Raw genomic sequence first — 9821 nt, 5'->3', positions numbered from 1 at the left:
ACTTTACCCAGTTTGATTTGATTTTTGGGCACAGTAAGAGATAGGGGTCTAGTTTGTTACTTTTACATTTGTCTGTCCCGTGGCACTACTTGTGACAGATATTGTCTTTTCTCAAATGAGTGTATTTTTCCTCTTTGTCAAAAATCAGGAGTCCAACTTTCATCTATGTCCACTTCTTTATTTATTATATCTACTTTGTCTGCTATGATCATTTGTTTATTAGGGTTCTGCAGTATAAATTGTGAGCATGGATATTCATTCATCCATATTGATTCTTTTTGATCAAGATGACTTAGGCTATTGGGAGACTTTTGTGTTTCCAAATGAAGTACAAGACAGATTTTTTTATTAAAAAATAGCACTGCAGTTTTTATTGATCTACAGGATCCATGGTTCCCTTTAGAAAACATGTTCATGTTCACAATATTAATATTTTGCACCAATGAGGATTGGAGTTACTTCCATCTTCTAATGTCTTCAATTTATTATGTCAGTGTTATAGAGCTTCATTGTAGATAATTGTAATGCCTTTGAGGAACTTTATTCAAAAGTAGTTTTGGAACTTATGGGATATGAGATTTCTCCCTTTGTTTCTGACTCAGTGTTATTCACTGTTATAGGGGAAGGTTTTTGACTTTTTATATAATCATTGTAACCTGCCACTACCTGAAACTGCTGTGGAATATTCTTTTATGCTGTGTGAACATATGTCCTTGTAACTGGCCTAATAAAGAAAATGATTGGCTAATATCTGGACAGAATAATTGCCTCGGATTGGCCCACCGGGGGTATCACGATGGTAGGAAAACCAGGGATTGGGTTGTCAGGAAGGCAAGGATTCGGTGAATGACAGACAGACAATGCACTCAGAAGTGGTTTGAATCTGCTGCAATTTTACTTCTGCAAATCAGTAGTTTATATACAGAAAAGAAAACTATCAAGTCATACAAGGAACAACAAGAGCTTGGCAATAATTCAGTTACATCATCTTTAAAAAAGAGCAAGCACATAATTATTAATTGGTGCTAGACTTATCCCTTCACCCACAAGAACTTTAGGACCCAAAGAACAGTCTGTGTTTTTTAAACTTAGTACAGTCCCTAGATTTGTGTAGACTTTTTGTGGTTGTAGCTGTGTCCTTCATCTTATCTAGTTTATTATGCACTTTTACTTTTCTGGTTCTCATGACCCACTTAGCCAATTTGGATGCTGCAGACCCTCTCTAAGTCTTTTTTCAGTTCTTTTATCACATATCTCTTTTAATATAAAACCTTTTTACCTGCTGGAATATGGACTCTTGTACTTTTATGTCTGTAAGGGGAAGGGGTTCTGCTGTAGTCCTTAAGTTTCTCATGTTGAGCTTCCTCAACAGAGGGGCCCACCATCTGCCTCCTATGAGATAATGTTTTCTACCATAAATCACTTTAGTTGGGATTCCTAAAGGATTCCTAGTGGGTGAATGTTCATTCCATAGAAGTGCCTGTACCTTTATACTTTCTTTATCTAGCGGCTTGGGGTCTTAAAAAAGAGCTCATTCTGCTGTATTTAATTAAGATTCATGTCCAGCTTCCCCTTTCCTCCATAGTTCACAACCCAAGCATTCAATAATTTTGGCTGTGTTTCATAGATTAATTAGAACATCATCAGAAAAGCAGTTATACAGAACTCATAGCCCAGGGAGCTCATGATCCATGAAGCATGTCTCCTTCAAGAAGGAGGCATAACATGGGCACTCTGCCAGGGACCTCCAGGGAGCTTAGTCCCGTGGGACACGTATCTCCCGTCCACTATTATTGACATAATTGTTCATGTCACATGGACGACACTGGAGTTGGTGTGGCAAAACCAACTTTGTTTGGAAAAACCAAACAAGGACAGGGAAGAATGGTGATGTCTGTGGAGAAACCAGCCAGACACAGTGGGAGCAAGAGATACTAGAGGACAGGTAAAGCCACAAGCACAAGCCATGTGATAAAACATAGATTAATAGAAATGGGTTAATTTAAATGTAAGAGCTAGTAACAAGCCTCCAAGTGGTTATTTGCAACCAGGCTGTTGGGACAGGAAAACTCTGCCTACGTGAAACTGTTTATCAGCTCTAGGAATTGTTCCATGAAATCTTCTGAATATCTTAAGTATTTAATCAGATCACCTGCAAAGATGAATCTTCTGACTTTCTCTTATTTACTTGTATTTGTCCTTCACTTGCCTTGTTTGTCTACCAGAAATTCCAACCCTTGGTTACTTGGCATAGAGAAAGGTTTTCTGATTACCATTGTCTTGGTTGTGATCTCTTTAGGAATACTTTTCTCCTTTAACATCATGTTTGACTATAGATCTGCCATACATAGCCTTTATTATATTGAGATATGTTCCAATCTTAATCCATAATCCCTCCAGGGCTTTCAATATAAATGGATGCTGGATTTCCATACCTATTGACACAATCATGAAATTTCTAGTTGTGAGATCATTGTGTTGTGAATTACATTTATTGATTGATTTATGTTGAGGCATTCCTGCATGTTCAGATTAAAATTGACTTGACAAGGATGAGTTACATTTTTGATGTGTTATTGAAATATGTTAAAAGGTGTTTTACTGTATTATTTGCCTATGTTCACCAGGAAAATAAATCCACAATTTTCTTTTCACGGTGTATCTTTCTGTTTTTGCATCTAGATAAAGGCCTCAAGTGGAGAGATTGAGACATGAACACAGGTGCAAAACCTTCAATATACAGTTGGATCTGTATCCAGAATTTTCTGAGACCAGGGCCTAGCAGAATCATCATCAAGAGACAAGAGAGACTTCATTCAGCAAGTGATGGGAGCATATGCAGAATCCCAAAGCAGAAAATTTGGAGGAACTTGAGGAGTCCTGTGGAAGAATGGGAGGAAGGATAGGAGAAATCAAGGAATCAGGGACAGCAGGAAAACATGGCCCACAGAATCAATTGACCTAAATGCACAGAGCCTCACAGAGATCAGGGAACCTGTATGAGTCTAACCTAGATCACTACATATATGTTATGGTAGAGTAGCTTGGTGTTCTTGTGGGATTCCTAACAGTGGTTTCAGGGATTGTCACTGATTCTTTTGCCCACATGTGGGACCATTTTTCTCCTACTGGATTGCCTCATCTGGACCTGATGTGATGCTATATGCCTGATCTTATTGTAACATGTTATGCCATGTTTGATTAATGTTCCTGGGAAACTTGCTCTTTTCTGAGAGGAGACAGATGGGAAGCAGATGTGTGGAAGAGGGGCAATGGAGGGAAGAGACAGATGGAGTAAAGGGATTGAAAATTGTAGTCATATGTAATATATGAGAGAAGAGTAAGGAAGTCTCACATATAGATAAAGGCAATATATAAAGAGCTACAGCTTTGTGAGTTTTCTGTGAAGCAATGGCCAGGTCTGCTACTCTGAAGTCAAGAGGAGGGACACTGTAGATAAGCAAAACCATTGCATTGAATCTCACTATGACCAACTATCCCATATTTTAGCAGAGACAAGCATATTAACAAATATGTATTTTAAACAAAGGGTTACCTTCATATGCATCTGCAATCAAAACAAAACTTTGGATTTTTACAGACTGGGGGTATTTTAAGGAGAACTATCTCAGTTTTTTTGAATCAAGAATTTTTCTACATCTGCTTCCATGGTACAATACCTTGAACAAGATTAAAAATATACATAACAGTGATTTCTAACAAAATCAATCTCAAATTTGTATCAATATACTTAATTTGTATATAATACACAAAAGTCCAATGCAATGTAAATATTTAAAACTATGAGTTGCTTACTGAAATTAGATTCAATAATCTTCCTTTGTATTTTATCATATCTATATAAGTCAATCTCAAATTTGTAGCAACATACATAATTTATATATAATATGGAAAAATCCAATCCAATGGAAAATATTTAAAACTAATTGTTGCCTTTCAAAAGAAGATTTAATAATCTACCATTTTATCTATAGCATATCTGTATCCTCTTTTTTCTTTTGAGAGTAGATTCAACAATCTATCCTTTAGTCTATCATTTCTATATCTTTTTTTCAGAGTAGATTGAATAATATAACTCTTATCTATATCCTCCTTTTTCTTTTTTTCAAACAAGAACCTTAAATCTGATCTCCTTTGTTTAGAATTTGTCCTGATCATTAATAATAACAACTTGTAATCAACCATCCTAAACAATGACAATTATCCAAAGCCCATTGAAAGACCAAAAACCACCCACCGCACCTCTTGGAAATGTGGGTGTCGTGTTCTTAAATTACTTTGTGCTGTTTGGGGGTTTAGGAATCTCTAGTGGATCCTGAAAAGAAAAATTTTGGATTAATGGTCAAGTCCTGGGAGAAGTAGCTATATCATTTATTATCCCGTCTCTACATAATACAAAAGTGTAGGGCTTTTCTCAGGTCCTTGCTCGAGTAATCTGTGAGGCTGGATCATCACAGCTAGCCATCCTGAAATTGTCCTGAGCAGTTTGTAGTCTAAAGCTGATCTTTGGGTGATGTTTTTCAGCTTAGTGGTATTATTATTGTCCATGTGGAATCATTGTTGTGGGGCGCCATCATCTTTCTGGAGACTTCAAATTTGCAGTTATGTGTGGTCATGATTCCCTGCAGAAAACTGATCGTGACTCCAACACAAAAACATGTATAGGCAGCTAAATAAAACCTTTTTTCTAAAATTAGTTCATATTCTGTAGAACCATTAAGTTAATCATCATGATGAAAGTTAAAAATACATATATATACATATAAATGTTATGAATTTTGATATAAAATTCACACCTTAGGAAAAGTTTTAAAGAAGCAAAATAAAATCAAAGAAGTATGAGATTAGTGGCAATAGAATAGTTCCTTAATTTTGGTTTTCTTCTGTCTCATGTCAGATGGATCTTCAGACATAACAAAGAGATTTTGTATTTTCCTTTTAACAAGCATGCTTGAGTTTAGAGAAAGAGAGAGCCATTCTCCAACTCCAAAGCCAGCTTTAATTTTTAATTGAGCTGGGATTACATAAAGACCATTTGTGTTATGTGACTGTAGAGAAGAGCAGAAACAAACATATAGGAAGACATGAAATTTTATTCTGTTTGATATGTGATATACCAATAGGCCAGTTTACTCATTTTTGGGACATTTATTCTGAATGATTTGTCCTTCTTCAAATGTCTCATTTGTCCAGTGTTCTTCAGATTCCTTAGCCTTCATTCTTCTGAAAGACAAAAACCAAATCCCTTCTCCAAACATAACTGTAGGGAGGTTCCCTTTTGACAAGGTATATCTGATTAAATGAAAAGCATTTGTTAGTGGTATAAGTTAATTTAAATTTGATTGTCATGCTGATTGATGAACTATCACCTCTTCTAATCAAGAGTTCTCTCTTGTTCAAATCCAACCTTCATCAATTTTGATGGTATCCATAGCTTTTGTTCTCCTGTAGAAACAAAAGGAAAACCTTGGTTCCAGCATAGTACATATCCTGGTTTTCATTCTGAGGTCAGCACATCTTTAAAGAATATATGCTGATTTAATTTCGTAGTTTTCCTGTTATCCAATGTCTCTCCGCAGCTGTTATTCCTTTCTCATTAGCATTTAGAAAATTCAAAGTTAATAGAGCATTATGTAATCCATCTCTGGGGTTTTTTATTACCCCTTTCTGTTTATTTAGCATATCGTTTAGAGTTCAATTTGAGCTTTCTATGATTCTTGGTCTATAGGATTATGTGGTATACCTGTAATGTTCTTTATATTGTAAGGAGCAAAAATCTGTTTAATTTTACCTGAGACATATGCTGGAGCATAGTCAGTTTTAATTTGTGCAGGTATACCCATGACAGCCATAAGTTCCAGCAAATGTATAATTAGAGAATCAGCTTTTTCAGAACTCTGAGCAGTTGCCCAATGAAATCCTGAATAAGTATCAATAGTGTAGCACACATATTTTAATTTTCTGAATTCTGCAAAGTGAAACCCATCCATATGCTCGATTTCATTACTCTGAGTACACTTTGTGTTACATCCTGATAGTAGTGGAGTCTGATTGTAAAAAGAACAAGTAGAACATTACCTTATGATTTCCTTGGTTTGTTGCCAGGGTATGAAAAATTTGTTTTTAAAACAATTACAATTGACATGATGTTTTTTATGAAATTGTGAGGCCTCCAAAACATTTTCTATCAATGGTTTATCAATCTTGACATTATTTTATAATAGAGGGCCTGGCAGACCAATATGGGATCAGAAAGGAGTTATATAAAAAGGTTGCTTCCTATTCCTAATTATATTAACTTGTAACTGAATAAATAGCAATGTTAATTCTGACTCATCAGGGATAAAGTCTGCAGTCTCAATATGTAAGAACACTCTTTCCGCATACTGAGAGTGAATAATATGTTGAGAGGTTCCAAAATATCTATTAATGCCATCAGAATAGCATGCAATTCTGATGTTTCAACCAAATTATAAAAACTTTGAACCACTTTATTTTAATATTCTGACTTGTAACCTGCTTTTCTTGTTTGTTGGCATCTGTATAAAATGCATGGTTTCCAGATATGGGTGTTTACTGAACAATGCGAGGCAGAATCCAATCATCTCTCTTTATAAGTTGAATTCTATCACTTTTGGGATATTTGATGTTAATCTATATTAAAAAGTTATTGCAAGCACTTTGCCAAGGTTCACTTTCTTCCCATAATTTGTCAATGTCATCCTCAGTTAAAGGTACTACAATTTCTGCTGCGTCTATTTCTGCTAAATTGACGAAGTCCCTGTTTTCCTCTTAAATCAAGTCAGAGATATTTTCCATGTAAGTTTTTAATTTTTTACTCTGTTTATTTGGTAGAAATATCTATTCCAATATAACATCTTCCCTCTGCATTGAAATTCCTGTAGGAGAATGCTTAGAGTGTAGATTAACCAAAATGCTACCAAGCTTTGAATCCACATAATCCACATGTCCTTCTTGTCCTTTCCTTTCCACCAAGGCCAATTCACTCTTAGCTTTAGTTGATGTTGGGAATGTGTGTTTCTCTGATTGGTTGATAAATAAAATGCTGAATGGCCAATAGCCAGGCAGGAAGTATAGGCAGGATAAGCATATAAGGAGAATTCTAGCAAGAGGAAAGCTGAGTCAGGAGTTGCCAGCCAGACACAGAGGAAGAAAAGTGACAAAGCAGAACTGAGAAAAGGTATCAAGCCACATGGGTAAACATATATAAGAATTATGGGTTAAAATAATGTAAGAGCTAGTCAGTAAACAGCCTGAGTTGATGACCAAGCAGTTATAATTAATATAAGCTTCTGTGTGTTTACTTGTGGACCAACAGTAACTCTCTCAGAAACAGGCACCTCTTACACCTATTAGATGAGGAGATGGCCAGACGTCAAGGCAGAAGTACATACAACAACATAAAGAGCAATACAGCATCACCAGAACCTAGCCCTCTTCCAACAGCAAGACCTGAACATCACAAGATGGAAGAAGCAGAAGAAAGCAACCTTAAGAATAGCATCATGAAGACTCTTGGGCTACTTAAATTATTGTCACATTTTAATGTTTTCAATAAACATTTGAACACTTGATTAATTTAACATCTGCTTTACAAATGGAGAATGCATGCCATATGATACTATAACTTCTTTAAATCTCCTTAAATCTTCGGTCTGGGTCTGAATTTCAATATAATTCATTTTAAGAGGTTTTTCTAAAGCTTTTATCTTGTCAATCTAATTGACCAACCTTTTTAAGGTTAGAATACAAATGAACAAACAAATAATATTCATAATTGTTGTTACATATATCCCATCAACATTAATTATTCTCTCATTTAACTGTTCCATTTTCAGACTATCTAATGTGTTATCAAACAGAGACTAAATTTCTACCATTGTACAAATGTTTCCCATTTTTAAAGTGGAAGAAAAATTCTCTTTTAACTATTTTTCCCTTTAAGATATCTTCATTGACTTACTAAGACTGTCGGCTGCAAAGAACAATAGAACTCTGAGGGAATTTCAAGGTAGCTATTTAGTGTGGTGGCAAATCAAGATGGGAATCTAGACAGAGCCTTGTAGCTGGAGTTCTTTCCAATCCCACTTGGGGCCTCAGCTGCTCAGACCCCAGTAAACACACAGAGACTTATAGTACTTATAATCTGCATGGCCGTAGCAAGCTTCTTTTTATCTAGTTCTTATATCTTAAATTAACCCATTTCTATTAATCTGTAAGTTGGCACATGGCTTGTGGCTTACCAGTCTTTTACACATTTTCACTCATGGCTTCAGCGGCTAGCAGAGTCCCCTCACTCAGGCTTTCACTTCCCAGCATTCTCCTCTCTGTCTATCCTGCCTGTACTATACTTCCTCCCTGGTTAATGAAAAAAATCAGCATTTTATTTATTGATCAATAAGAGCAACATGTTCACAGCCAACAGAAACACATCTTCAGCACTTCCCCCCTTTTTTTTCAAAAAGCAAGGTTTTAATATTAACATAGTAAAATTACATATTACAAAACAGTTATCAAGCAAGAATTAAAGTTATAATATCTAGTCTATTTGTATTTGGCAAAATTAAAGAGGATATCTTTTTTTGGAGCTGAGGATCAAACCCAGGGCCTTGCACTTGCTAGGCAAGTGCTCTACAACTGACCTAAATCCCCAACCTGTTTATGTCTTTCCTCAGGACAATGAGCTTCCTCTTTGGATTCCTGAGTGCTGTGTGCACCCTGTAGCTGCTGGTGAAGCCCAACATGGCAGAGACCTATTGGGCCTACGTGAAAAACTCTCCCCTTCAAATCGAATGGGGATTGAGAACCCAATATGGCCAGCTTTGAAAAACATGAACAAAAGCCTAAGAACTTTAGCCATGAAGTTGGATTCTCCAGAAGGTAATATATGGTAACTACTTTTTCAAGTATGTTTGAGAACGTGTCACCCAGACATCTTGGAGATTAAGGATAACCCTGAAGGTCACTGACCTCCATTTCTTAACAGTAGCATGCCAGCTGAGCTTTTTCATTTTCACAATACTCTTCAAGCTGGTGTAGTACCTGCTTTTCAGGAGTGGCTCTGTGCAACATTTATTGGCCTCCTGAAATTCACTTAGTCCCCTTTGAAGATACCTTAAAATTTATGAGCCTGAGTGTAGCCATTATGAGACCATTAGTTATTGCTCCTTGTGAGCTGCCGGTTTTTCTTTATGGTTCTTAGTTGTTCTTTTGCAGAGCTTCCAGCTTAAGTCGTGCTGGGATCAAGAAAAATGGGCCTTGGTGGTTCGTGTTCCTGGAGCTGTATCCATGCCAGTGTATGCCCACACACTCCAGAAGAGAATTTAACATTACTGCTGCCATTATTGCTGTAATAGCAGTGGTGGCCACCACTGCCTCTGTTTCTGGGATTACCATTTCATAATTGGTTAATACATCTAGCAGAGTGGAAATCCTGGCAGCAAAAGTAGCTACCACAGTTAGTTATTCTGTCATTCTATTGGACATGATAAATTTAATTCAATAGTTATATACATTTCAATTGGCTTTGAAAATTATAAATTTATAAACTCAAGTTCCATTTGCTTTTGGGATGCCATCTTACAAGGACTCCAATTTGCAGTAAGGCTCATTAAGGAAGGGAATGGCTCAGTTGCCTTTAGCCTACTGGCTATGTGTGGGTTAGGGCTTCTGTTGGTCTTTTCTGTGTCAAACATACAGATTGCAAGCCCAGTGCCACTTTAAGATCTTTGGCAGGAGTTAACTCTGCAGCTCACACATGGTTGAGCCTGTATGATAAT

The sequence above is a fragment of the Peromyscus californicus genome, unplaced genomic scaffold, assembly GCF_007827085.1.
Source record: "Peromyscus californicus insignis strain IS unplaced genomic scaffold, ASM782708v3 Scaffold_4__1_contigs__length_199733344, whole genome shotgun sequence".
Taxonomy (NCBI): domain Eukaryota; kingdom Metazoa; phylum Chordata; class Mammalia; order Rodentia; family Cricetidae; genus Peromyscus; species Peromyscus californicus.
This window is presented reverse-complemented; position numbering follows the sequence as displayed.